The sequence below is a fragment of the Hyperolius riggenbachi genome, chromosome 12 (assembly GCF_040937935.1).
Source record: "Hyperolius riggenbachi isolate aHypRig1 chromosome 12, aHypRig1.pri, whole genome shotgun sequence".
NCBI lineage: Eukaryota > Metazoa > Chordata > Amphibia > Anura > Hyperoliidae > Hyperolius > Hyperolius riggenbachi.
Genome location: NC_090657.1, coordinates 135,389,454 through 135,416,332, shown reverse-complemented (window position 1 = coordinate 135,416,332; position 26,879 = coordinate 135,389,454). Strand labels below are relative to the sequence as shown.

At 46.1% G+C, this 26,879-nt stretch overlaps 1 protein-coding gene across 4 annotated transcripts in view; it reads right to left on the bottom strand.

Moving 5' to 3' along the window:
* CDH22 (cadherin 22) overlaps window positions 1-12,606 on the bottom strand; it is an 804,629-nt gene extending 792,023 nt beyond the window's left edge. For all 4 annotated transcript variants that reach the window (XR_011025318.1, XR_011025319.1, XM_068263548.1 and 1 more), the window contains exon 1: window positions 12,407-12,606. The gene's annotated coding sequence lies outside the window, so the exon portion shown is untranslated. The remainder of the gene's footprint in view (window positions 1-12,406) is intronic.
* Window positions 12,607-26,879: the final 14,273 nt, after the last annotated feature.

Here is a 26,879-nt window from a genome sequence, read left to right as displayed (position 1 = left end):
ATATCTAGCTCTATAAATTATATATCTATATCTATATCTCTATCTCTATATATCTATCTCTATCTATCTCTATAGAGAGAGAGAGAGAGAGAGAGACAGACATACACACGTGATCTATGAGTCGGCAAATAAAAAAACTCAAAACATTAAATGTTTTATGAATTGGTTATGCAGTCAGACAGATATTTAAGGTTTATGCTTTGTTTCATACTGTATTACTCTGTTAAGAGTATTATTGCCAAAAGTCCTCCCAGAAACATCCACCCTGCTGCAAGGCTAATAAGTTAATTACATGTTCACATGGTAGGAGACTTTACTTTTTTTTATTTTGAACACCTGGTGTAGTGACTGGCAACTAACACTCCCATCTATCAATTTTCGTAGCTTTCACACAGAATTAATTAGCTGTACAGTGCAGAGGATCAGCCATTGTTACTCCTTTTCAACACCTATGTAGTCAAATGATTAACAACAAACTGACACATGTAAACTTTAGCTGGTGCTGTACTGCACATGAACCCAATGAGTTTTTAGAACCAGGTCATGTGTGTGTAGATCTGCAATTTTAGCAGGAGCATGCACTGTTAAGCAGGCATATGTGCATTTGTGTAACAGCTAATGTTATTGTGTTCTTGCCATAGAATCGAGTTTAGGATTCCCAAAACCACATTGGGCTCAATTCACAAAGCATTACTGCATGCGATAAAGAAGAAAACTACTGATTTATTTTACCAAATTTTGGGCTGGAACCCACTAGATCGTTTTTGGCAGCGTTTTTTGGATGGCCAACAATCGCCGGCAATTCCAAAAAGTGCTTGCCAATGAATATCGATGTTTCAGAACCCACTAAAACCGTTGTCCTCAATGCCCACCAACGGTGCCTGTTTTGTGGAAATTCACAGAGGTGGATAATCAGCTCTGCTGAGACAATAATTACCCCACCTGTGATTGTGCGGTTTCCTGCAAAACATGTACGGTTGGGTGGGCCTTGAGGACAGGGTTGGGGATCTCTGCACTAGAGCTATTGCAATTAGGGATAATCACAATCACAGGTAATGCAACATGTTGTAAGTGTTTGTGCTCCAATGTAAAGTATATGCGTTAAGAAAAAAAAAAAACGAGTCACTTTTCCAAAAGCGATTTGGGGCCAATTGTTCTTAAATAAAATGATACTTACTGGGTGTTCCCATATCTGGCTTCTGTCTGTAGCCCTGCCCCCTTCCAGAAAAGCCACACCTCTGATTGGAGCTAGAGAAGCACCTATAGCCTCTTTCGGTAAGGTGCAGGGCTACAGGTGGAAGCTGGACATCAGGACACCCGGTAAGTGTAATAAACTTTACTCACACAGAACAAATCCAAATTGGAAGCACTGTACAGCACTTCCAAACAACGTGTATCATAATTGCTCTGGGAATCTCTACACAAAGTGCGTGCGTGATTTCAAAGCGCAGCAGCTATTCCTAGCGCATTAGTCAAATGTCAATTCACACAGGCAGTTACTGTATGAGAAACAAAAATTACAGACCAGTGAGATAAATCAGCAAATATGCAAGGTACATTAATACAATTGTGAGGTAAATTATCAAACAGCAATTTCTGAGAGAAGTAAGAATGGACAGGTAAGGAAAACTATTTTCCTTATTTCGTATGTTTGTATAACACAATTCCCTCAAAAAAATTTTTGTGTAGTAATGCTAATCGTTTGGAGCTGATACTGATTTTATGTTAATTTTACACAGCTTGGACTTGTTCTTTACAGCAGTGGTTCTCAACCTTTTCCGCATGTGTACCCCTTTGTGAGTTATCCCTAGGCAAATGTACCCCCATTCAAAGAGAGCTATAGGTGCTCCACTATAGATAGCCAGGTAAAGGTGGTGCCCCAGAATAGGATTAGCCAGGTGGTGCTCCAGAATAGATAGCCAGGTACAGGTGGTGCCCAAGTGAAGTTAGCGAGCTATAAGTGTTCCAGTATATATAGCCAGGTAGTGCCCCAGTACAGTCTTACATAGCCCCGTTCCCGCCAGACTCCTCTTGCTGGGCTCTTCTCCTCTCGTCAAGTCTTCCTGCTATGGTTATTTCTGGCAACTCTGAAGTCATGAGAGGCTGCCAGGTAACCATGGTGACAGGACGCGAGGCGGCGACAGGAGGAGAGCCCGAACAGGAGCAGAGCCGGGCGTCAGGAGTCCACACGGGAACGGAGCTAAGTAAGTTGCTGCGCCCCATGCCACCGACATTGCCTGACCTGCCTGACACTTCTCTCCTGGGGACGAGATCCGCCATTTCGTCTGCGGCCCCTGGGGGGCCCCCTGACAGCTGCCGATGTACTCCCAGGGGTCCGCAGACCCCAGGTTGAGAAACACTGATTTACAGTATAAGTAATATTATAATAAGGAATGCTTTCTGCATCAGATTTGGCTTCCATTTACCATGCACTGCAATAATCCACCAAATACTGAATGAAATTCGCAAGAGGTAAAAAAACCTTTGTAAACTGTCATTTGTTGTTTGATAATCTACCAAACTATAACCGCATGTGTGAAAATCTTAGTGAATATGCTTCAATTTTGTTTTTATTTATTTTTTAATAATTTACCTCACATTATATTTTTGCCACACAGATCTTAGTGAATGATCATTATTATTATTTATATAGCGTTGACAACTTCCGCAGGACTTTGCAGAGCATATATAGCCCTGTCACTAACTGCCCTTCAGAGGAGCTCACAATCTAATCCCTACCATAGTCATATGTCCATCATAGTCTAGGGCCAATTTTGTAAGGGGTAAGCCAATGCACTTATCTGTACACTTTTTTGGGATGTTGGAAGTAACCGGAGTGCTTGGAGAAAACCCACACAGACATGGGGAGCACATACAAACCCCATGCAGAGTGCGCCCTGGCTGGGATTCAACAAGGGACCCAGTGCGATCCACTATGCAACCATGTCTTTATAATCTGTACCCACATTCACTGTTAGGAGATACTGGCACATCCTACAGTGGCTTGCAAAAGTATTCGGCCCCCTTGAAATTTTCCACATTTTGTCACATAACTGCCACAAACAATCAATTTTATTGGAATTCCACGTGAAAGACCAATACAAAGTGGTGTACACGTGAGAAGTGGAACGAAAATCACACATGATTCCAAACATTTTTTTACAAATAAATAATTGCAAAGTGGGGTGTGCGTAATTATTCGGCCCCTTTTGGTCTGAGTGCAGTCAGTTGCCCATAGACATTGCCTGATGCGTGCTAATGGCTAAATAGAGTGCACCTGTGTGTAATCTAATGTCAGTACAAATACAGCTGCTCTATGATGGCCTCAGAGGTTGTCTAAGAGAATATTGGGAGCAACAACACCATGAAGTCCAAAGAACACACCAGACAGTTCAGGGATAAAGTTATTAAGAAATGTAAAAGTAGGCGTAGGCTACAAAAAGGTTTCCAAAGCCTTGAACATCCCAAAGGAGCACTGTTCAAGCAATCATTCACAAATGGAAGGGGTATGGCACAACTGTAAACCTACCAAGACAAGGCCGTCCACCTAAACTCACAGGCCAAACAAGGAAAGCGCTAATCAGAAATGCAGCCAAGAGGCCCATGGTGACTCAGGACGAGCTACAGAGATCTACAGCTCAGGTGGGGGAATCTGTCCATAGGACAACTATTAGTCGTGCACTGCACAAAGTTGGCCTTTATGGATGAGTGGCAAGAAGGTAGCCATTGTTCACAGAAAAGCATAAGAAGTCCCATTTGCAGTTTGCCACAAGCCATGTGGGGGACACAGCAAACATGTGGAAGAAGGTGCTCTGGTCAGATGAGACCAAAATGGAACATTTTGGCCAAAATGCAAAATGCTATGTGTGACGGAAAATGAACACTGCACATCTCTCTGAACACACCATCCCCACTGTCAAATATGGTGGTGGCAGCATCATGCTCTGGGGGTGCTTCTCTTCAGCAGGGACAGGGAAGCTGGTCAGAGTTGATAGGAAGATGGATGGAGCCATATACAGGGCAATCTTGGAAGAAAACCTCTTGGAGTCTGCAAAAGACTTGAGACTGGGGTGGAGGTTCACCTTCCAGCAGGACAACAACCCTAAACATAAAGCCAGGGCAACAATGGAATGGTTTAAAACAAAACAAAACATATTCATGTGTTAGAATGGCCCAGTCAAAGTCCAGATCTAAATCCAATCGAGAATCTGTGGCAAGATCTGAAAACTGCTGTTCACAAACGCTGTCCATCTAATCTGACTGAGATGGAGCTGTTTTGCAAAGAAGAATGGGCAAGGATTTCAGTCTCTAGATGTGCAAAGCTGATAGAGACATACCCTAAAAGACTGGCAGCTGTAATTGCAGCAAAAGGTGGTTCTACAAAGTATTGACTCAGGGGGCCATATAACTACGCACACCCCACTTTGCAGCTATTTGTAGAAAAAGTTTGGAATCATGTATGATTTTCGTTCCACTTCTCATGTGTACACCACTTTGCATTGGTCTTTCATGTGGAATTCCAATAAAATTGATTCAAGTTTGTGGCAGTAATGTGACAAAATGTGGAAAACGTCAAGGGGGCGAATACTTTTGCAACCCACTGTAGATAGGAAGTGTCTTTTACACCTTGGTTACATATCTGAGAGATGTTTCATAACTTGAACATGCTGAATTTGGCACTTTTTATTTGGACACCAGTACTTAGATAATACATAGCTGCTGTGGGCACCCATGGGGTTATACCAGCAATAAGCCATATTTGGCCCAGGATGGATTAATTTTGGTGCTAGTGTAAGGTATTCTTTAGTAAGGGACAGATTTATAAGTCAGAGTTACAAGTCCGGTTTTAGGGCCCAGTCACACTGGGGTGATTACCGCTAATCACCGGTGAACGCTAGTGCTTTTTAAAACTCTAGGGCAATATTAAGTATATGGCAGATCTCACTGCCGCGATCGCTGGCGATTGATGATCAGCAGTGATTGCTTAATGCGCTACATACAGCATTTTCTTGCGATTTTAGAGTGATCATGATCACAATGCTAAAATAGCGCTAATCGCAATCGTTATAAAAGAAAAAAAAAATCACAAGAGTGTACAGTGATTTTACTGCATTTAATTGCGGTAAAATCATCAATGCAAAATACCAGTACTAATTGCAAGCGTTTTGCTTTTACAAGTGAGAATGGGTCCTCATGCTTCAGGAAAAGTTTTAAAATTAAAGGATGGATGAGATTCAGCATTGGGAGGAGGGATGTTAAAGGGATCAGGTGCTGGTAGCCAAACATGCTGCTGATAATAGTGCTGCCTGCCACAAAACCAAAACTTCTGCACAGACACCTAACTGAATAGTGTTTTATGACAAACATACCCCAGGTAGTCTCATACACAAACCTGACTTAAGTCAGCTGAGACAGCCAATAACGAGTGCCTTAGCCAACAATCGGGGATGTGTACAGCAGCAGGCGACCCCAGACCAATCTACTGTGCAAATCTACTGTGCACGCACGTGTGTGGCCTGACAATGTCGCCCAAGGTGATCAGGTCCTGCCCCCCCGACAGGCAACATGCCTTGAGTGTACGTGGCCTGCCACCCCCAACCTGTGAGTGATCCGCCGGGCAGATCTACCCAACCCCAGTGTCGCCGATTCCCCGCCGATCCCATTATTCGCACAGCTCCCCTGCCCGCTGTGTGAAACCACACACAAAGCCCTCGTCATCTCCCCACATAGCAACACAGCGTGTCCTTAGCTACACAGCCGACACACGTGTGTGTGGCCCGGCCAAGCGATGTTGCTCAAGGAGATAATGTCCTGATCCCCAATGGGCTACATGCATTGTTAGTGTGTATGCAGCAAGGCTGTGTACACACATCAATGCATGTCCTTTCAAGTTGTTGAAAACATTTACAGCACTAGCAGATCTGTGGCAAATGATAGGGATTACAGCAGGGACTACATGGTTTCAATGAGAGAGAGCAAAATTATGATAGGACTATAACTAGTAAAATGTCTTTTGTACATACTCAGTAGATGGTAAGTAAATATCTGTATATCACTGAATAAACACACAAGATCACAGAATGTAAACATTACTCCAAACATGCATACATCATGTGACCTACCTAGTCCCCAAAAGTAAGTAAGTAGAGCATGTATTATAAAAAAAAAAAAAATGTAGAAACGTTAAAAAAAAGTGTATTATAGAAAAAAACAATAACAGTGGAGGCAATCGACATCTAATTGAGGACTCAATATGCCAACATTGCTAGTGTACTATGACGGTTTTAAGCCTCATCTACATGGTACAATTTTCAATCAGATCGGATCTATTTGACGGATCTAGTAGTTATCAGATCTGAGAATATCATCAGAAGTACCAGATCTGCATATGCTTGTTCAAGGTTTATGGCTGAAATTAGAGGCAGAGGATCAGCAGGACAGCCAAGCAACTGGTATTGCTTAAGGATATAAATATGTCAGCCTCCATATCACTCTTACCTTGGGTTCACTTTTTAAAAAAAATTGACATTTTCCAAATTCTGGGGAAAAGCCTTTTTTTTGTTAATAAATAAAAAAACAAAGATCTCAGCAGTGATCAAAAACCTCCGAAAGAGTATCCTATTAACCACTTCAGGATTCTGCGTACGCATAAGTACGCCCCTGAATCCTGAAGTGGTTTCCATGGAAACCGTTCCATGTCAGTTCACGGAGGGTGTCTCTGTGAACACCCTGCGAGCCTCCGATCGCGGTTCGCAGGGTAAATGTAAACACGCGGGGAAAATCTTCCCCGCTGTTTACATACATACGGCGCTGCTGCGCAGCAGCGCCGTAGAGGAGATCGGCGATCCCCGGCCTCTGATTGGCCGGGGATCACCGGCATCTGATAGGCTGAAGGATTTCCGTCCTGCGCTGCTCACAGGGGGAGGGAGGGAAGGAGGCCAGAAAGCGCTGGAGGGGGGCTTTGAAGAACTCCCCGCAAGCGCAAACAGCCGGCGGCGGTCAGACCCCCACAGCAGGCCATCCCCCTAGTGGTGAAAAAAAAGGGGGGGGGGGTGAGAAGTCTAATCGCCCTGGCTGCTATCTGATCTGTGCTGCGGGCTGAAGAGCCCCCGCAGCACAGATCAGCAAAACCACCTGAAACCCGGAAGTGGTTAAAGTGGACCCAAACCAAACATTTTTTTAATTGAAAATATTTAGTTGCACCACTGACACATACAAAGATAAATAAACAATCCTTCAAGCCTATGAGCATCTCAGTGCATGCTTCTCACCCTTCTCTTTTCATAACTAGGGTTATACAGGTGGCAGCCATTAGCAATTCCTCCTTTGCTGAACACCATCTACTCCACCAGTTTGCCGGATCCTGTCCAGGCAATTTAAAAAGGAAGGGAGGGGTTTCTCCAATAGGTGTAAAATATTTTATATTTGTCATCATGCAACTGAAAAAGTCTGCTATTTATTATTATCACTTAGAACATAGATTATATTTCTGAAATCTTGTATTTTTAATTTGGGTCCACTTTAAGAACAAGAAAAGGGAGGAAAAAAATCATTTGTGTGCTTAGTTTTAGGGCTGTGCACCACACTGACAAAGCTGCACAGCCCTGTATTCTGAAAAATAGCCTGGTTACTAGGGGGGTGTAAGCCTGTGGTCTTGAAGTTGTTAAAGAAAACATCAGGCAAAATAATGTAAAGCAGATTTGCTTACCTGGGGCCTCCTCCAGACCCTGCAAACTTATGTGTCCTTCACCGCTGTGCCGCTTGCAGTCACACTTCCTTCGCCAAGAGCATTCTGCACAGGCGCAGAAGCCATTGTCCTCACCAGGACGGCAGCTACTATGGAAGGGACCCTGGGCAACCCGCTGAGAGCGGAGCTGTGGTGAGGAACACATAGGCTTCCAGGGGCTGGAGGAAGCCCCAGGTAAGTTAATCTGCTTTACATTAACATACATTTTCCCTGAGGTTTCCTTTAAGCACATGGTTTTGATCACTTTCAGTATGGATAGACCAGTCTCTCAGCATTTGCACCGCTCCCCCATTGTTGCAGCCCACTTGCTCTGCTGTCGACTTGACGGTTTCTCCTCTCCTCGCAAACTAGAGGGGTTGTTTAGAGGGGATCCTCCGTCTCTCTTTGCCACACCTGTTGGCTGCAGCACCTATTTGCACCAATTGCACTATTCAAGCACTTTGTGTATTGTTTGTCATATTTCAGGTAGTAGATTTTTTTAATTGATGATATAGGTTTCACGGTGATTGAGTAAAAGCATTTTTTGGAAAATACTTTCTGCACTTTACATAATACTGAACCCGGGTTCATACAACCTGGGGGAACTTTTCTGAGCCCCCAGTGTTGATATTACATACTATAGTGCATGGAATGATTATTTTTGCAAACGGATATAATGGCTTGGAGTTTTATGGGATGTTTTAGGTGTTTTTAATTATTTGGATGTCCTTTGGGTGCACAATAATTTGCGATTGATCATTGTTTAATAAAGATCAGTGTATATATTTTGAACATTATGAGTGGTGCTTGTTCCTGGGTTACTTTCTCTTTGCTTGGCACAGAGCTCTGGGATTTAGTCAGGAGATGATTTCATTGGCTCCTTTCCCTCTGATCACCCTGAGCCAATCACAGTGATCACCAAATAATTGGCTGCTGAGCAGAAGGAGTGGGCTGCAGTGACGGGAGAACTGCGCAAACAGATTAGTTTCTTACTGGCTGGTGACTTAAAAGTCATTTTGTCGATTTTGTGTTAAAATATCACCTAGGAGAAAAAGTTACGCCGGCCATCACACAATGTAGGGTCCAGATTGAACATTAGATATATCTATCGCTGCACACACAGTGCCCATTGATTTCCAATAGATTTCAGCATGAAACTTGAGGCCACTCCTGCAGGGGGTCCGGCGGTCTTACCACTGTGCACATAATCGAGACCTTACAACCAAGATTTTTCTGCCATTCCGGATTGATCCATTTGACCAATTTCAGGTAGAAATTGATCATGTTGTGGCACAGGATTCTATAAAATTATTGAATTAGTAGGTCGATCTGACCACAATCTTGAGTCATGTATGGGCAGCTTTAATTGAACAGGGGCCAAGAATTGCTTGACACTTATTAGTTTAAGGTGGCCACTAACGGCCCAATTTCTAGCGAAAAATCGTTCGAGCGATCAGAAATTCTGATTGGATTGGTTGTAAATAATCTCCATTGGTGGACAAAATCGATTATGAACGAGTGAGAAAAAATGTCGCCCGAATGAATTTTCGTCGAACCAAAATTTGGATTTTCTTGTTGGTTGCGATAGATAGGAAGTAAAGATTGGTTCGTTGATGGTGTAGTGAACGATTTATTACAATATTTCACTTCCGATCAGAATTTCTGATCGCTCGAACGATTTTTCGCTAGAAATTGGACAGTTAGTGGCTACCTTTAGTTGTACAGCCGCAAGTTAAAGATTGCTCTACAGTGGTTCACAAATTATACGAGAATGGGGATCCCAACTAAAAAAAGATCCTTGCAGATAAGGAAATGCACATGCATATTGTATACAAACATTCAGTAAAAGGGTCCTTTTACACTTAAAGAGAAACCGTAACCAAGAATTGAACTTCATCCCAATCAGTAGCGGATACCCCTTTTGCCATGAGAAATCTATTCCTTTTCTTAAACGGATCATCAGAGGGCTCTGTATGGCTGATTTTGTGATAAAACTCCTCCCACAAATGTCAGTGCCTCACAGCACTGAGGTACTGACATCATTGTGGGAGCCTTGTTGCCTTGTGGGATATCCCTGTTTAAAACTGCCAAAAAAGTAAGCAACATCTCCTTCCAGTGACATAACTTGCCAGCAGTAAAAATTTCACCATGTGATAAATGTCATCATGTAAATCAGAGAGAGGAAAGATTTTACAATGAGCCAACACTGACTAAATCATTTATTCATAATTATTGTACAAATTAAGCACTTTTTTATTATTTTTATTACATTATTTTCACTGCAGTTCCTCTTTAATCAGTTGTTCTCAGTTCTAACTGAAAGGAAACTGATTTTCAAAGTAATGTCCATGTTCCCACTATACACGTTTTGACTGGAAGTTTTTTTATTCATGATGCATGGCTATGGAGAAAAGAAAAAAAGCGTACTATCGCATACTAACGTATTAAGAGTAAAAGGGCCCTAAGGAAAGCCTGCTATAGTTATTTTTTATGTAATGTTTATTTGCAGATACTTCATCTTTTTTAAGGAACTTTTTAGATATACTAAAAAAATATAAAATATTTAATAAATGCACCAAATTTGAAAAAGTAAAAAAAGGAAGAAGAACACACAACGAGGAAACAAATACAGCATGTAATCCCCCCCCCCCCTTTTTAGGTTAGTGGAAAATGAACCACCTCAAAAATCCAAGTACCAGGGATTGATTTTATGGCTAAACCGTTTGCTGCAACCATTAGTTCACCAAAATTGCAATGTTTTTATCTTACATGGTAACTTGGGGAATAAAAAAAAAAAAAAGATCCTTGTATTATACTATATCAATAAGCAGGCTTTATATGGTGTGTGAGAACTACGAAAGTCGCCAGTGATAACCTCCTCCTGCAAATACAAGTAGCCTGACAATAATCCTGTTTCTCCACCTATAATATTTTCAATGTTCTTCTGCCTGGAACAAATACGTAGGATAAGAATTTCAGAGACTTATAGGAGCACATGACCTGCATACTTGTTCCATATACGCACATCCCAAGAAAATAAAACACACACGAGTATCAGTATTAAAAAGACTAAGCTAGTATTTGTAGAACTGCAATGGCAGCCCCCATATTTCCAAAATTATGACAAGTAAGCTTCTAACAGCTTGTAAGAACAAAAAACATCAAAAGGAATGAAAGAACAAAATGTAATCACAGCTAGTAATTCTAAAAACAACCAACGATTAACATCACCCCAAATATCGTCAGTGTCCCCCACCCCCAGATTAGCTATTGGTTTATGCAAAACTCAACTTGTTAAAACAACGTTAAACATTTCCTTCCAAATTACTTATTTCTAATGACTTTTCTATAAATCTTGCAGGTATGTCCATCCAGCGCTTGTAGATGCCATGGACCTTTGCTGCTGCATTATACATGTTTCGAAAGATATCTATTCACAATAGGCAAACGCAAAGTTTGTGTGTTTGTGCTGTGGGGACACATGCCGTTTTCTGTGTTTATACACACAACTCTGTTGTAGTGCCTTGGCAGATGGTACTGATACCACTACAGACAGATATAACGCTTTGAAAATTTAGCAACAATTTGGAGGCTGTGATAATTCTCAGCTAACATCCTCAAAACACAGGTTATGCTGTAGGTTTGATGCTGATTGACACAAGTTATTATGCAGTAACATCACAAAGGCATACAACATATTCCAGAGTACATGATGTACATCCATTTTAAAATGACTAAGAGGCTTGTAATACATGGCAAATATTATTACAAGTTGATGGTCGTGAACATACACACAGAGACTCACTGAGCTCTTACTCATGTACTGTGTTATTTGCATTTGTATAAGCTCTTGATGAACTAGTAATATTCAGCTGTGACTCATTTTTCTAGGTGACTAAGTTACCTGGTTAATAGGTACTAAAATTATGGATGAATTTGCCACTGCAGTAAAGGTGCACAAAGGTTATACAACTGTATGTTACATGTATTACCCATGTTTTATTTATTGTACAGCCATGGAAAATGTCACTTTAGAAAATATTAATAACAATAAAAAAATAGTGTGACAGTGAGATTATCATGCTCTGCGTTAATTGACAAGTGGATGCATTTGGCAATCACCCTGCTCATCAAATAAAGGAGACATCATCCCTTTTCTAACCATGTTTAGCAAGTGTGTGTCATTGAGCCACAAGCTGTGAATTGGACGCTTGTGGGTACGTGTTGATGCCCGTTAGTGCCATGAAGCCTGGGTACATGGGCTCTGCTGTGCACTGCATGGCTTTACAGGAAGTTATTGTGTCTTAAAATGTTTACAAGACACAGTGACGGGAAAAAATACGACTCTCAGTCTCCCAGCCAGCTTTATACACTTTTAACGATGTAACATGCCCACCCACTTACAGCCAGTGCTATGCACAGAGCCATAAACATGCACATAGCAGAGCAAGAGAGACAGAAGAGGAAAACATCTATGCATCAGATGGAATCAGCTCTATCAAATAGCTGCACAGTGGTGTATGCATGCACATGTGCTCCCATCTCTCACTACAGACACCTATTCAGTACAAGCATACACATAAAGCCAAACCTAGAGTTGCCACCCTTTAAAAAGCTAAGACATATGAACTGCACAGGTTTTGTGGCTGCCTCCTTTCGCCTGCATATATACCATCCTACCTTATCAGTCTTGTCTCCTGTCTTGGCTTTTCCTACAGTTTCAAAAGGCTGGCAAACAGGCAGCTAGCGCTCTCTCCCACTGCATGCTGTGTTCCAACGTGTCAGAATGAGCATCCAGCTCTGTCTGGGAAGGGGGACTGGGAAATGTATGCAGCGAGACAGAAGAAGGAGCCAGGATCCAATCCCCACTCCTGCTCTCCCCTGCTGGAGACTAGGAGTGTATGCACAAGCCGAGGAGCAAGACGTGAGACTTGCTTACTGCTCACTGAGCCCGGCTGGAGGAGGCCACTGAATCCTGTAGGGGGGGATCTGATTCCCTGGAAATCTTTAACTAACACAAACCAAGGGGATCAGCTGTGCAGCCCTCTTCAGCCTGTAACTCTCATGCATGCCACAGTTTTGCCTTTAAAAGGTTAATAAGGTCTGCTGATGAAGTGAATGAGTGCTGCATGTGAGAGCAATATGCAGCTGCCCCCTTTGGAAGGGACTAATATAGCTTTTTTTGATGACATTAGGTAGGGGTGATCATCTTTTTCAGTCGCCTGTTCCCCACCCAATATTACTTATTTTTCCCAGCGGCTACCAGTGTGCTTTCACAACTCACAAGGCACGATCACTGCTTAGTGCCCAGTGATGTAAAATAATTAGGACACTTTGAGGCAGCAGGTGTGTCATAGCGTTTTATGGGTATGTAGATGTGTCTGGTACCTCTTTGAATGGGTGTTACAGAGCCCTATGAACATCTCTTCTAAAAAAAAAATTCAGTTAGCACCCCTTTTTTAGAGACAGCTGCCCATTAAGAGGAGCACGTTTTTACAGACATGTCATGATAATATCCCTAAAATGCCCACAGTGATATGATCTAAATTTTGGCAGCAATCCATTTTAAATAACACTATTAATAATATGTAACTTCTGTGCGTGACACTGTCTCAGTATGTTGGTATCACATTAGAGAGCACTGTGGGAATGCTCGAGTGTAACATTGTGGGAAGCTTCATGACAGTGTCTGGCCTGGGTAGGCTATCATTAGTAAAGAGCTATGTGGCAATGTGTACCAGGCTGCATCACTATGTAAATAGTTGTGTGGCAAATACCTCAAATGAAATCACACTAGAGAACTGCTGGGAGACAACGACTTAAAGTAAGCCTATGACTTTTTAAAGAAAAAAAAATGTATACTTACAGTACCTCTAACGGTAAGGCCCGGTTCACACTTGCGGTGGCCCTCCGGAATCGCCGTGCCGGAGCCGCACCGCTTGCAGAACGGACGGAACGGACGCACGGCATAGCAATGAAAGCCTATGCGTCCGTTCACATGCGTCCGTTCTGCCGAACCGGAGCCGGACCGGATCCGGGCCGGATCCGGACTCCGTTCCAACATGCGCTATTTTTTCATCCGGCTCCTCCGGCAGCCGTATCCGGGGCGGAGCCGGACTGCACCATCCGGCCAATACAAACCAATGGGAACCGGAGAGCGCACAACACACTGGCTGAGAAATCCGGATGTTCTACCCCACTTCCTATGGGGATTGTTGCGGCGATATTGGATGGGGACACATGGGCAAGCATTTTGGAGTGGAGCAGCACAGCTGGATCCGGATCCGGAGATGTTGGCAGCATGTCGCAGGTGGAGGTGAGTGCTAAACAGCAGAGGGCCTGATTCCACAGGTCCCCCTTCTGCTGACCTCCCAGACCCCAACATTTTTTTTGTTTTTAACGTTACTTTTGCCAAACGGATCCGGATCGCATCCTGATGGACACCTGATGCAACCTGACCGGATCCGGATCGGATCCGGATCAGAACCGTACGGTTCCGATCCGGATCCGGTCCGGATCCGGTCAGGTCATCCGGTCCGTTTGGCAAACAACCGCAAGTGTGAGCCGGGCCTAAGCCCTCCGGCTTAAAAGGAGGAAGTGCGCCATAGCGAGGCTTGCAACGCGATTAATAGGTCGCTTGCAATCTCGTTGATGCACAGGGCAGACAGCGGCACAATGGGTAATTAACCCCCCCCCCCCCCCCCGCATCCAGCCCCGCACCTGCAGCAATTAACCCTTATTTGAATCACAAGTAATCAGTTGTGAATAACCTCGGTGAGCATCCCTGAGTAGCATAGACCTATTCGGGCTTCGATGGAAAAAGTTAAGCCCGTTAGGGTCCCCCTTCCCACATCATGGGCTATGTGGGCTGGTATAGCTCAGGGTGCAGAACCTCACATGGTCCAGGCTCCATCCTGGTGATACCAGCCTGCATGGATGACAATGGGTTAAAGAGGGGTGGGGTGGGGGCTCCCATATCAATTTTTTTTTTTAATTAATAATAATTTCTAAGCAGTCCTTTGTGTCTGTCTGTGTGTCCTTCCATACCATGTCCTGGTGTGCTGCTGACTGGATGGTGCGTGCACATTTGGTGGGATGGTGCATACCATTGGCGGGATAGCGTGCATGCACCTGGGCTTCCTATACTAAAGGAAAGCAAGACCCATCCACCTGCCTTCCGCCAGCTCTCCCCCTCTCCTCCCCTGCCCACACTTATCACACCCACGCCGGCACATAAGGCACCTACATTCACCTTGCCCTGATATCAGGCTTGCTTTTTGTTAGTATAGCTAGCCTGGCAAAGCATGTTTAAAAGTACCGCTGGGAGGATTACTCTAGTCTTCAAGATTTCTGAAGATGCATTGCGAGGCTTGCTATAGTTAGCATAGCCACACGGGCCCTGGGGCAAAAGTAACCTGAGGCCCCCATCCCCAGTGATAGCCAGACCTGCTCCCTCATAATTCCTACTAACTAGCCAGAAGTACTCCCCCTCCATCCTGAGTACAGTAGCGTGACTAAATTAGCTTCAGTCCAGAGCCCCCCCTGGGTGCTGCCGCTGGCCAGATCCCCCTCTCACTGGCGTCTCCTCCCCACGTGCTGCCCCCCCCGCAATGTAATGAAGGCAGTGGGAGAGACACACACTCACCTCCTGAACGATACAGACGATGCAGCTTCTGTCTGCCTCCCCTGTAGTTACTCCGTCCTGCACTTCCTGCTTCGAACGGAGAAGCAGGTAGAGCAGGACAGAGTAGAAAGTGCTCCGCTTCAATTTCACACCAGTAAAGACCCCCTTAGGGATTGCACTCACCCAGTTAGATTGACCACTGTGAGATTGGTCAAATGATCACTCTGTGTCTCCTCCCTTCAATCATCAAGTCCTTGCATGGGTTCCTGTTCTCCAACTGATCACTGCAGATAAAGGCATGATTTAAGGATACCTCACAAAGAAATAGCATCCCATAGCGTAAAATTGTAAAGATAAAATCAGCTTTATTGTAAAAAAAAAAATACTCACAAACACGTGGGTATAGCAGCGCTTAGAGTATTTAACGGGCTCTCCTCCGTGCCTCCCGGACAGGCTCGCTGGGAAACCACGCTACCGCCGCTGTATCCACCTCCGTGCCAGACTTCCTAACTGTCCGTTGGTCAGGAAGTCTGGCACGGAGGAGGATACAGCGGCGGCAGCGTGGTTTCCCAGCGAGCCTGTCCGGGAGGCACGGGGAGAGCCTGTTAAATACTGTAAGCGTTGTTATATACCCACGTATTTGTGAGTATTTTTTTACAATAAGGCTGATTTCTTTGTGAGGTATCCTTGAATCATATCTTCATCTGCGGTGATCACATCGGTTGGAGAACAGGAACCCATGCAAGGACTTGATGATCGAAGGGAGGAGACACATAGAGCGATCATTTGACCAATCTCACAGTGGTCAATCTGGCTGGGTGAGTGCAATCCCTAAGGGGGTCATTTTTTGCTGGTGTGAAATTGAAGCGAAGCACTTTATCAACACAATAGAGACTTTCAAAGGGACACTGCTGAACCCTACATAGAGCGCATATGCAAGTGGATGTGCACACATTTTAGATATATATTAAGACTGTTTCTATTATCCATAGACTGCAGTGCTGTTCATTACACTATATAAGTGCAGGACAGAGTAACTACCAGGGAGACATACGGGAGCTGCATCGCCTGGATCATTCAGGAGGGGAGTGTGTGTCTCTCCAACTGCCTTTGTTACACTGTGGGGGGGCTTTGGGCAGCGCACAGGTGGGGGGAAGCGAGCGAGGGGAGATCTGGCTGGCAGCCATAGAGAGGGGAGAGCGCGGGGGTATCTGGCCGGCAGCCATATAATTTATTCAGCTGAGGCCCCCTCAGAGGGGGGCCCCTCTGGATGTTGCCCCTTTTGCCTATATGGAAGCACCGGCCCTGCATAGCCAGTGCTGGCAGTGTAGAGCAGTGTGTATGGTGGCGCTGAGCGGAGATCTTCAATCAAGATATCAGATGATAGTGGCGTGGAACTTTCTGAAGATGGTGTGGGAACATTGATTAAAGGTAAGTATTTATGGTTTATTAGGATTATTAAAGGACTCTTCTCATTGCACTTTTATTTATTTATTGTTTTAACTTTTTGGGGGGAAATGGGTAAGGGGTAGGGTACTTCAAAACTCCAAATCTCATTTCCTCTGAGAGGGCAGGCATCTGGGGGTCCCCTTGTTAAAGCCCCCCTGGGGTGATGGCGCTACGGTGGCATCAGCAGCTAATGTTGAAGGGCATGGTGGCTGGCTGGCCATAGCTGGCGATACATGGCGCCGGACACTGCCCCCAGCTGTTTCTGAGGACGAGCTCCCTCTGCTTCTATCATGGAGTCGTCTCCTCCTACTCCTCTCTGACTCCTCCTCTGAACTGTCCCCCTGGTCATCTCCTCTACCGGGAACATATGTGGTATCCGTATAATCGTCATCATAATCCTCCTGGCCAGCTGCGCTTTCCTCAGACACCTCCTCGACTGCACCAACTTCAAGTGGTCCATCATTCCCATCCACACACGTTACGTCCATACTATCGCCACCTAACTCAGACGTATGAGGTGGTGTACCTGCGCCTTCTTGTTGTTGTTGCAGTAGTGGCTGGGAATCAGTGATTTCACCACCACCAAATAACTCCTGCGAAGTGTCAAATGCAGCGGATGTGGTGCTTGTTGTAGCGCTGGTGGCTGCGGGAGATGAGGTGTTCTGTGTTAAATACTCAAGCACCTCCTCACGATTTTGGGAAGTGATGGCACGTGCCTTCTTCTGAGCACTGTACTTTGGGCCAGGTCCGCACGAAATCACAGCAACACCACCTCGCACAGCCACAGACCTGCCGGTGCCTGGTGGCCTTCCTCTGGGTCTGCCTCTACCTCTTCCTCTACCTGGTTTGTCCATTTTGTCCATCTCGGGGGGATGCTAGGTATATGCAGTGAGGTGGGTTCACTCAACACAACAGGTAGTTAGATGCAGTGTGCTGGGTTCACTGAACAGTAAAGGTACTTAAGATGCAGTGAGGTGGGTTCTCACTCAACACAACAGGTAGTAAGATGCAGTGAGCTAGGTTCACTGAACAGTAAAGGTACTTAAGATGCAGTGAGGTGGGTTCTCACTCAACACAACAGGTTGTAAGATGCAGTGAGCTGGGTTCACTGAACAGTAAAGGTACTAAAGATGCAGTGAGGTGGGTTTTCACTCAACACAACAGGTAGTAAGATGCAGTGAGCTGGGTTCACTGAACAGTAAAGGTACTTAAGATGCAGTGAGGTGGTTTCTCACTCAACACAACAGGTAGTTAGATGCAGTGAGGTGGCCAGGTGGGTTCACTCAACACAACAGGTAGTTAGATGCAGTGAGCTGGGTTCCCTCAACACAAAGCTAGGTAGATGCAGTGATGAGGTGGGTTAAGTAAACACAACAGGTACTGGGGTATATGCAGTACTGGGTAGTACAATGTGCAGCTCCCTGTCACACACACAGGTAGTCACTGAATGTGCTGGGCTGCTGGCAGTGGCACACACACTATCAATTAGCAAGGCTGTGCATGCAACAAAAGTGTCAGTTTGACACACAGAATAAAAAAATATGTACAGGATGAGCTCTGAAAAGAGCTGTTGCTGTTGATGGGTGCTTTAAAAGCAATAATAATCAGTCAGGAGCAAGCAAGGCAGCCTAGAACCTAACTAATCTGTCCCTAGGAGAAAAAGTCTGCAGCAGCTGTCCCTTTCCTCTCTCTAGAAGGCACACGAGTGAGTGTAATGGCCGCCGGACCCTGCCTTATATAAGGGGGGGGGGGGGGCTCCAGGGCTTAGTGTAGCCTGAATAGCTACAATGTGCCTGCTGACTGTGATGCAGAGGGTCAAAGTTGACCCTCATAGTGCATTATGGGGCGAATCACACTTCCGCAAAAGTTCGCCTGGTGCAGGCGAACACGAACCCCCTAAGTTCGCCTGGAACCGTTCGCCGGCGAACCGTTCGCTACATTAAGAACAGATTTCATTTATTTCTACTGCTCCACTTCCAAAAGCTCTGCCTGTACCATTTTCGAAGCGCTTTGGCTCAATGGAAGGTATTGGGAAATCGCTAAGCGCTTGAAAAAGTGCTTTGTATAGCGATTTCCCAAGCGCTTTTAAGAATAAATACACTGTATAGCGAGGCACCGTCTGTGAGGTGCCAGGTGTCACTCAGAAACGCTGAAGTTGTATGCTCCAACCTTTTATTGCCTGAGGAAGCAGGTTTAGATCTGCGAAACGAGTTGCAGTCCCTACTTTTTGGAGTATGCTAATAAATTTGTATTTATTTTGAATAGACAGTTTCAGTGTCTACTTCCATGAGGTAAGTCCACCACTGCCTTAATAGCACTTTTTAATTGTTTTTAAACATTTGGTCTTATCCTTTTGGCGCCTCTGTTATCTCTTCAAGATTCTATTATCCACCCTTGGTGGAGGGGGATACCCCTTTTTCCTGTCTACAGAGAGCGACTTCTTATTCCTGAGTGGGGACAGGATAATCTCCTCACCTGCCTTTACAGTGGTTGCTTTGGAGGTAACCCTGACTTGTGAGTATAATCATCATACTCTTACATACTTCCACTACTTACAGTACTTACTACACTATATCGGGCTCTCGGTTTCCCCTTTTCTCTCCATCAGGAGGTGACAATCTCAATTTCTTATCAAAAGCGCTTAGAAAAGAGCTTACACAAAATTGCCCAACTCTCAGAAAATGCTGGGAATCGCTTTAAAAAAAAGCACGCACAAAAACGCTCAGCACTTGCGATCGCGATTGTGATTTATAATGTGAACAAAGCCTTAATGTTTGTCTGTGTGTGCCACACTAAGCATGGACAACCAAAAGAGAACTGTGTGAGAACTTGGGAAACAAAATTATAGAAACATATCAATAATCTCAAGGTCACAAGTCCATCTCCAGAGTTCTAGATTTGCCTTTGTCCACAGTGCGCAACATTATCAAAGAAGTTTGCCAGCCATGGCACTGTAGCTAATCTCCCTGGGCGTGGAACAGAAAAATTGATGAAAGGTTGCAACGCAGGATCAACCAGATAGTGGATAAGCAGCCCCAAACAAGTTCAAAACAAATTCAAGCTGTCCTGTCGGCTCAGGGAGTATCAGTGTGAGCGCGATATATCCGTCGACATTAAAATGAAATAAAACGCTATGGCAGGAGACCCAGGAGGACCCCACCACTGATACAGAGACATAAAAAAGCAAGACTACAGTTTGCCAAAATGTACTTGAGTAAGCCAAAATCCTTCTGGGAAAACTTATTGTGGACAAATGAGACCAAGATAGAGCTTTTTGGTAAAGTACATCATTCTACTATTTACCGAAAACGGAATGAGGCCTACAAAGAAAAGAACACTGCAACTACAGTGACATATGGTGGAGGTCCAATTATGTTTTGGGGTTGTTTTGCTGCCTCTGGCAATGGGTGCCTTGAATGTGTGCAAGGCATCATCAAATCTGAGGATTATCAAATGATTTTGGGTCGCACTGTAGAACCCAATGTCAGAAACCTGTGTTAGAATCCAAGTTCTTGTGTCTTCCAGCAGAACAATGACCCAAACATACGTCAAAAAGCACCCAGAAATGGATGGCAACAAAGCACTGGAGAGTTCTGAAGTGGCCAGCAATTAGTTTAGGTCTAAATCCCATTGACCACCTGTCTAGAGATCTTTAAATTTGCTGTTTGGAAAAGGCACCCTTCCAATAAGAGAGACCTAGAGCAGTTTGCAAAGGAAGAGTGGTCCAAAATTCCGGGTGAGAGGTGGAGGAAGGATGGTTATAGGAAGCAACTGATTTCAGGTATTTTTTCCAAAGGGTGTGCAACAAAATATTAAGTTAGGGGGGCCAATAATTTTGTCCAGCCCATTTTGGAGTTTCGTGTGACATTATGTCCAATTTGCTTTTTTTTGTTTTGTTCCAATACGCGCAAAGATAATAAACATATGTATAGCAAAACGTGTTACTGCAATACTTTTCTGTAAGAAATACTGGATTTTCTGGAAAAATTTCTGGGGTGCCAACAATTTTGGCCATGACTGTACCCAGCAAATTTGGTAATTATAGCATGTATGGGGGGCTTTGCTAAAGGGCCGTGCAGAGGGTCCTTAAGTGGGTGGTGCTCAAATTTAATAAAGGGGCCTCGAGCACCCCCCCCCCCCCCAAATATGCACAGTAGTACCTACAAGTGGTTGGGGACCTTAGCCCCCTTGCCCTGCAGTGACAGGTGACCTTCACCCCCCCCCCCCCCTCCGGCTCTCAAACTGTCCCAAACCATACCCCTGAGCCCCTCCACTTGACACATACATTCAGTCACAGAAGCGCTGGCTGCATTCAATGGCGTCGAGTCAGTCGGACCTTTCACCGGTGACTGTACGTTCCCCCCCTCTTCATTTCTGGCTGGGGGTACTGGTTGTCATGTGGGTGCTGAATGCAGATGCAAGGTGCCATGTGGGTTCTGGGTGTGGGTACAGGTTGTCATGTGGGTTCTGGCTATCGGTGGGTATCAAGTGTCATGCGGGTGTTAATTGCAAGTACTTAGTGCCATGTGAGATCTATGAGCATGTACTGAATGTCATGTGGGTGGGTGCAGGTACTGGGTGCGACATAGGTGTGAATACTTGGTGCCATGCCCGTACTAGGTGCTGGCTATGGGTGGGCATTGGATGTCACGTGGGTTTTAAATGCAGTTACTTTGGATGTGGGTACTGTTTAATTGGGTGCTTGGTGCAGATAGTGGGTGCCATGTGGAGGCTGTATGGAGGTGTGGGTACTGGGTGCAATGTTAGGCCTGGGTGCAGGTACTTGGTGTCATGTGAGTACTGGGTGCTAATTATGGGGGAAAGGGGTGTGGGTGGATGTTGGGAGAAGTAGAGATCAGAAGACATCAGTGTGGGTGCTGCAGGAAGGGGTAGAAATTTGTGGTGCTGGGGGAGGGAGAGGTAACTGGGGGTGCTGGGGGAGGGAGAGGTCAGTTTAGGTGCTGAGGGAGGTCACTATGGGTGCTGCTGGGGACAAAAAGGGTGCCATTGGGGAGGAAGAGGTCACTGTGGGTGCAGGGTTACGGACAGGTCACTGTGGTCTGTGAATGCTGGGGAAGGGGAGAGGTCACTGCTATCAAGGAGACACCATCTTACCTTCTCCCACACAGCTGCAGGGATGGTTACACTTCAGGAATCCTGTACGGGACCTCTTTACTCCAAAGTGTCCCAGATGGGGAGCAGCTTCCCACGTGTGATGGGTGGGGCTTTTTTTGCAGCCAAAGGGGCCTTTTAATGGGTATTTAAAAAGGGGTGTGTGCTTGGGCACCAAGAGCCCCCCCCCCTTCTGCACGTGCCTGCTTTGCTTTTATCCAGTGGTGTCTCATCCACCCGGCAACTACAAATTTTTGCCTAAAGCGCCGTAGGAGGAGGAGCGCAACGCAGGGGGGCCAATCGCAGCGGCTGCTACTGCAGCAAGTTTGTGGCAGGCACGGACTGGCCTGAGGGGAAGGGTGACATTTTCCCCTCCCCCGGCCGCTGCCTATTAAAACAATCAGGGCCGGCTAGATCTGGCTGTGCAAGGGTGAATTTGAAAGAAAAAAAAAAGTTACAATGTGCAGCACCGCTACCATGGCTCCATTTCCAAACACAGCTTGCATTTAATCTCCTGCAGGGTAACCTCACTCAGCCCACGAGAAGACCCATCAGCACTTTGCCGGCAGCTAGCTTCACCCCCTCAGCCCCGCCCCCATCACGTGACTGGATTACACCGCAGGCTGTACAGGGCTACAGAGTAACAGCCTCTGCCTCCCTCGTGTCTGCCTGCATCCAGGGGAGCTGTCACTCTAAAGAGAAGCCCGCCCAGCTGCCAGCCTGGGGAAAGAGGGTCAGCCCCCTTCATGTGGAGAAGAGCCGGGATGTGAGGCTGGAGGGGAAAGAGGAGGCTCTGATTGCACTAAGCCTGACACACAGACAATGCTACCACCAGGTAGAGGTAGGTCCAGGCCACCTATTGTCTGATGTTTCCCACTATACCACTCCCTGCACTGTCCCAAGTCACCCCCACTGCCTGCACTGTCACCCCCACTGCCTATGTTATCTGTCACCCAGCTACCCCCAACTTCCTGTCGCTTCCCGCACAGTCATCCAGCTACCCGCACAGTCACCCAGCCACCCCCCACTACCTGTTGCTACCCGCATTGTTACTCACTCACCACCCACTACCCGTCGCTACCTGCACTGTCACCCAGCCATCCCCCACTATCCATCGCTACCCGCACTGTCACCCAGCCACCACCCACTACACACCGCTACTCATGCTGTCATCCAGCTACTATCCGCACCGTCACCCAGCCACCCCCCACTACCTATTGCTACCCGCACAGTCACCCAGCCACCCCCCTCTACCTGTTGCTACCCGCACAGTCACCCAGCCTCCCCCCACTACCTGTCACTTCCCGTACTGTCACTCAGTCACCTTCTACTACCTGTTGCTACCTGTAGTCTCACCTAGGCACCACCCACTATCCATCGCTACCCGCACTGTCACCCAGCCACCACCCACTACACACCGCTACCCATGCTGTCATCCATCTACTGTCTGCATTGTCACCCAGCCACCACCCACTGTCACCCAGCCACCACCCACTACCAGCGCTGTCGCCTAGCTACCACCGACTACCTGCACTTATCTATCACCCAGCCACCCCCCACTATCCTCATGTATCTGTTACCCAGCCACCAGCCATTACCCGTCACTACCTGCACTGTAACATAGCGACCCCACTAACCGTTGCAACCTGTAATGTTACTCAGGCACCATCCACTCACTATTACTACCCACACTATTTTTCATCCAGTCACCACCCACTACCTGTCGCTACCTGCTACCCACCATCTACCACTACCTGCACTGTCATCCAGCCACCACCCTCTGCCTGTCACTACCTGCTACCCACCATCTACCACTACCTGCACTGTCATCCAGCCACCACCCTCTGCCTGTCACTACCTGCTACCCACCATCTACCACTACCTGCACTGTCATCCAGCCACCACCCTCTGCCTGTCACTACCTGCTACCCACTATCTACCACTACCTGCACTGTCATCCAGCCACCACCCTCTGCCTGTCACTACCCGCCACACACACACTCTGCCGCTACATGAACTGCTGTCCACGCCACCATCAAGTACATGTCAGTAACCGTTACCACTATCTGCTACTACTTGCACTGCCATCCAGCCACCACCCACTACCTGTCACTACCTGCCACTATCTGCACTGCTATTAAAGTGAACCTGAACTTAGAACTCCTTTCTGCTCTAAAATATAAGCAACAGCATAATAAACTAAAAAACAACAACATTTCTTTGTCACAGCTAATGTAAATCCTGCAATAAATCTTCAGTGTTTCTACATTCTGTGTTTTCCAATAACCTCTCTGTTGTGGTAGTCAGCTGACACAGCTAAGGGATCAAATTACAACTTGTGATTAGTCGTAGATGAGAGGGATTAAACAGGCTAAGCTCTCTGAATACATACAGGGTGCATTTCTATACGTTTTCCTCTGTTCTGTGCAGTCACCACCCTCTACCTGTCACTACTCGCCACTAGTGTTGGGCGAACACCTGGATGTTCGGGTTCGGGCCGAACAGGCCGAACATGGGCCAGATGTTCGGCATGTTCGGCCCGAACCCCGAACTCAATGGAAGTCAATGGGACCCCCGAACATGCCGCAATACGGCCGCCCTATGGGGTCGCAGGAATAAGGGGGGAGCATGCCCCGATCGCGGGGGGGGGGGGTGTCGGAAATTTCCCCCACCCCCTCCGCTAGCGCTCCCCCCTCTGCCCGCTTCCCCATAAAAAAAGTTTTGTGAAAGTTAATAGTACCGGTGGCTGGCTGCAGTGGCTGGCTGGCAGTGGTGTGAGTGAGGAGGAGGAGTCCGACTAGGACGCGTTGAGGTCGGGCAGCGGGCGGTTCAGCGGTAGTACCCTTGTGGTACTTCCGCCCTTTCTCTGACCTCACGTCCTCTACGTGATGACGCATACGAGGGTACGCGTGATGTCATTCAGACCGTGTTAGTGTTAGAAAAGAGGACAGAGAGGGAATAAGAAGAGCCATTTCCCCCCAAAAAACCTCAGCAAAATCCCGAGCCAAAAAAATACATGCCACCATACCACATGTGCAAAGCGAGAAAATATGCTGTTTTTAGAGGGGAAAGGGACTTTGACTGAAGAAGGGGGATGGGGGGACGCAATTTCAGTGTTTGCCATAGGCGCTATATTACCCAGATCAGTCACCAGTACGAGTCCCCACCGCGCACGTTTTGCATCATCATGCTGGTCGGGGTGAGAGTCGTGTACATGTGCGGTTCAGAGTAAAAAAAACCGCGCATTCACAGGATTCTCACGCCGGCCGGCGTGATGACACATGCCAGCCAGCGTGATGCCGCGAAACGTGTGAGGCAGGGACTCGTACTGGCGACTTAAGGCCGAAGTTGTCAATTAACGGAACCACCAGCAGGAGCCAGGAGGATGCAGAGGGACCTCGCAGCCTACTGTGGGCTGGAGGAAGTCCCAGGTAAGTACAAATTGTGATTTTTAAACCTCCTCAGTATCCCTTTAACATACCTAGCAAATTTGTTGATTGTAGCATGTATGGGAGCCTTGCTATTAACCGTTAAAATCAACGCTATTGACTTCAATGCAATTTTGCCCCAAAATCTGCTGGTGAATTAGCGAAAATGTGAAGGGAGGATTTTAAAGCTAAATATGCATACAAAAATGGTCAATTTGCCATGATATCAAACTTTAACAATTTGCCTGCTCATCTCTAGTTTGGATGAAAGGAAATCCTTCCTCTGGATCAACAGGGATATGTGAGTGAGCAGGCTGGAGTTGTACTTTGTACTGGTTGAACTCGATGGACGTATGTCTTTTTTCAACCATAATAACTATGTAACTATGTAATGGCTTGGCCGGTTGCAGTGCACTATTAGAACATGTCTTATTCTAGGCCAGCTTCTGCACACCTCTCTATCCCTGTCTGGGGGGTAGCCCGACACAACTAGGGGAACCACCTGACACTATGGGGGACACTGGAAGAGCTGCTTGACACTAGTGGTATTAGTGGAGGTTGTCCTTTCAGAGGCTACTATTGTAGATACTATGGAGTGTAATGAGTAGAGCAGAATGCAATACGTTAGGCTAGGTACACACCATACAATTTTCTGGCAGATTTACCTGCCAGATCGATTATTTCCAGCATGAATTTCAATCGATTTTTTTATTTTATAATCGATTTCTGTTCACCTCTATGGAAATTGATCGGAAAAATGATTGGAAAATCGAAAAATCGTTCGAAATTCAGATCGGACATGTTGGAAATAATCGATCTGCCAGAAAATTGTATGGTGTGTACCTAGCATTACATACAATGCATTAAGTGCTATTTATTGTGCTTAAAGGGATACTTAAGTCAAAAATAAAAAATGATTTTTACTCACCTGGGGCATCCCTCAGCCCCCTGAAGCTGTATGGAGCCCTCGCAGCCTTGCTCCGATCCTCCTGTCCCCGCCGGCGGCTACTTCCGGGTTCGGCGACAGCCGCCGACAGGCTGGGAACGCGAGTGATTCTCCGCGTTCCCAGCCGCTATATCACCCTCTATGCTGCTATAGCGTATATGTTATATGCCATTTTCTGCAAGGGGAGAAGCTACGCACCAGAATCCAGCTGACATGGGGCCCCGGTGACTCTTTTTACACAGACAACATGCTAGAGCATTATACATATTCAGCATTAGTTATAACTATAATCATTAGCTGAGCTCTTTATAATAATTCCTTTTTTTGTATAGCGCCTTTCTCCTGTCGGACTCAAAGCGCTTGCGAGGCAGCCACAAGAGCGCACTCAGTAGGCAGTAGCAGTGTTAGGGAGTCTTGCCCAATGAACTCCTTACTGAATAGGTGCTGGCTTACTGAGTAGGAAGAACCAGGATTTGAACCCAGGACTCCTACATCAGAGGCAGAGCCCTTAACCATTACACTATCCAGCCACTGCTTATGAACACCAGAGATGCGCTTTAAGACAATTTGTGACACTGTGATGACTGTGAAGCA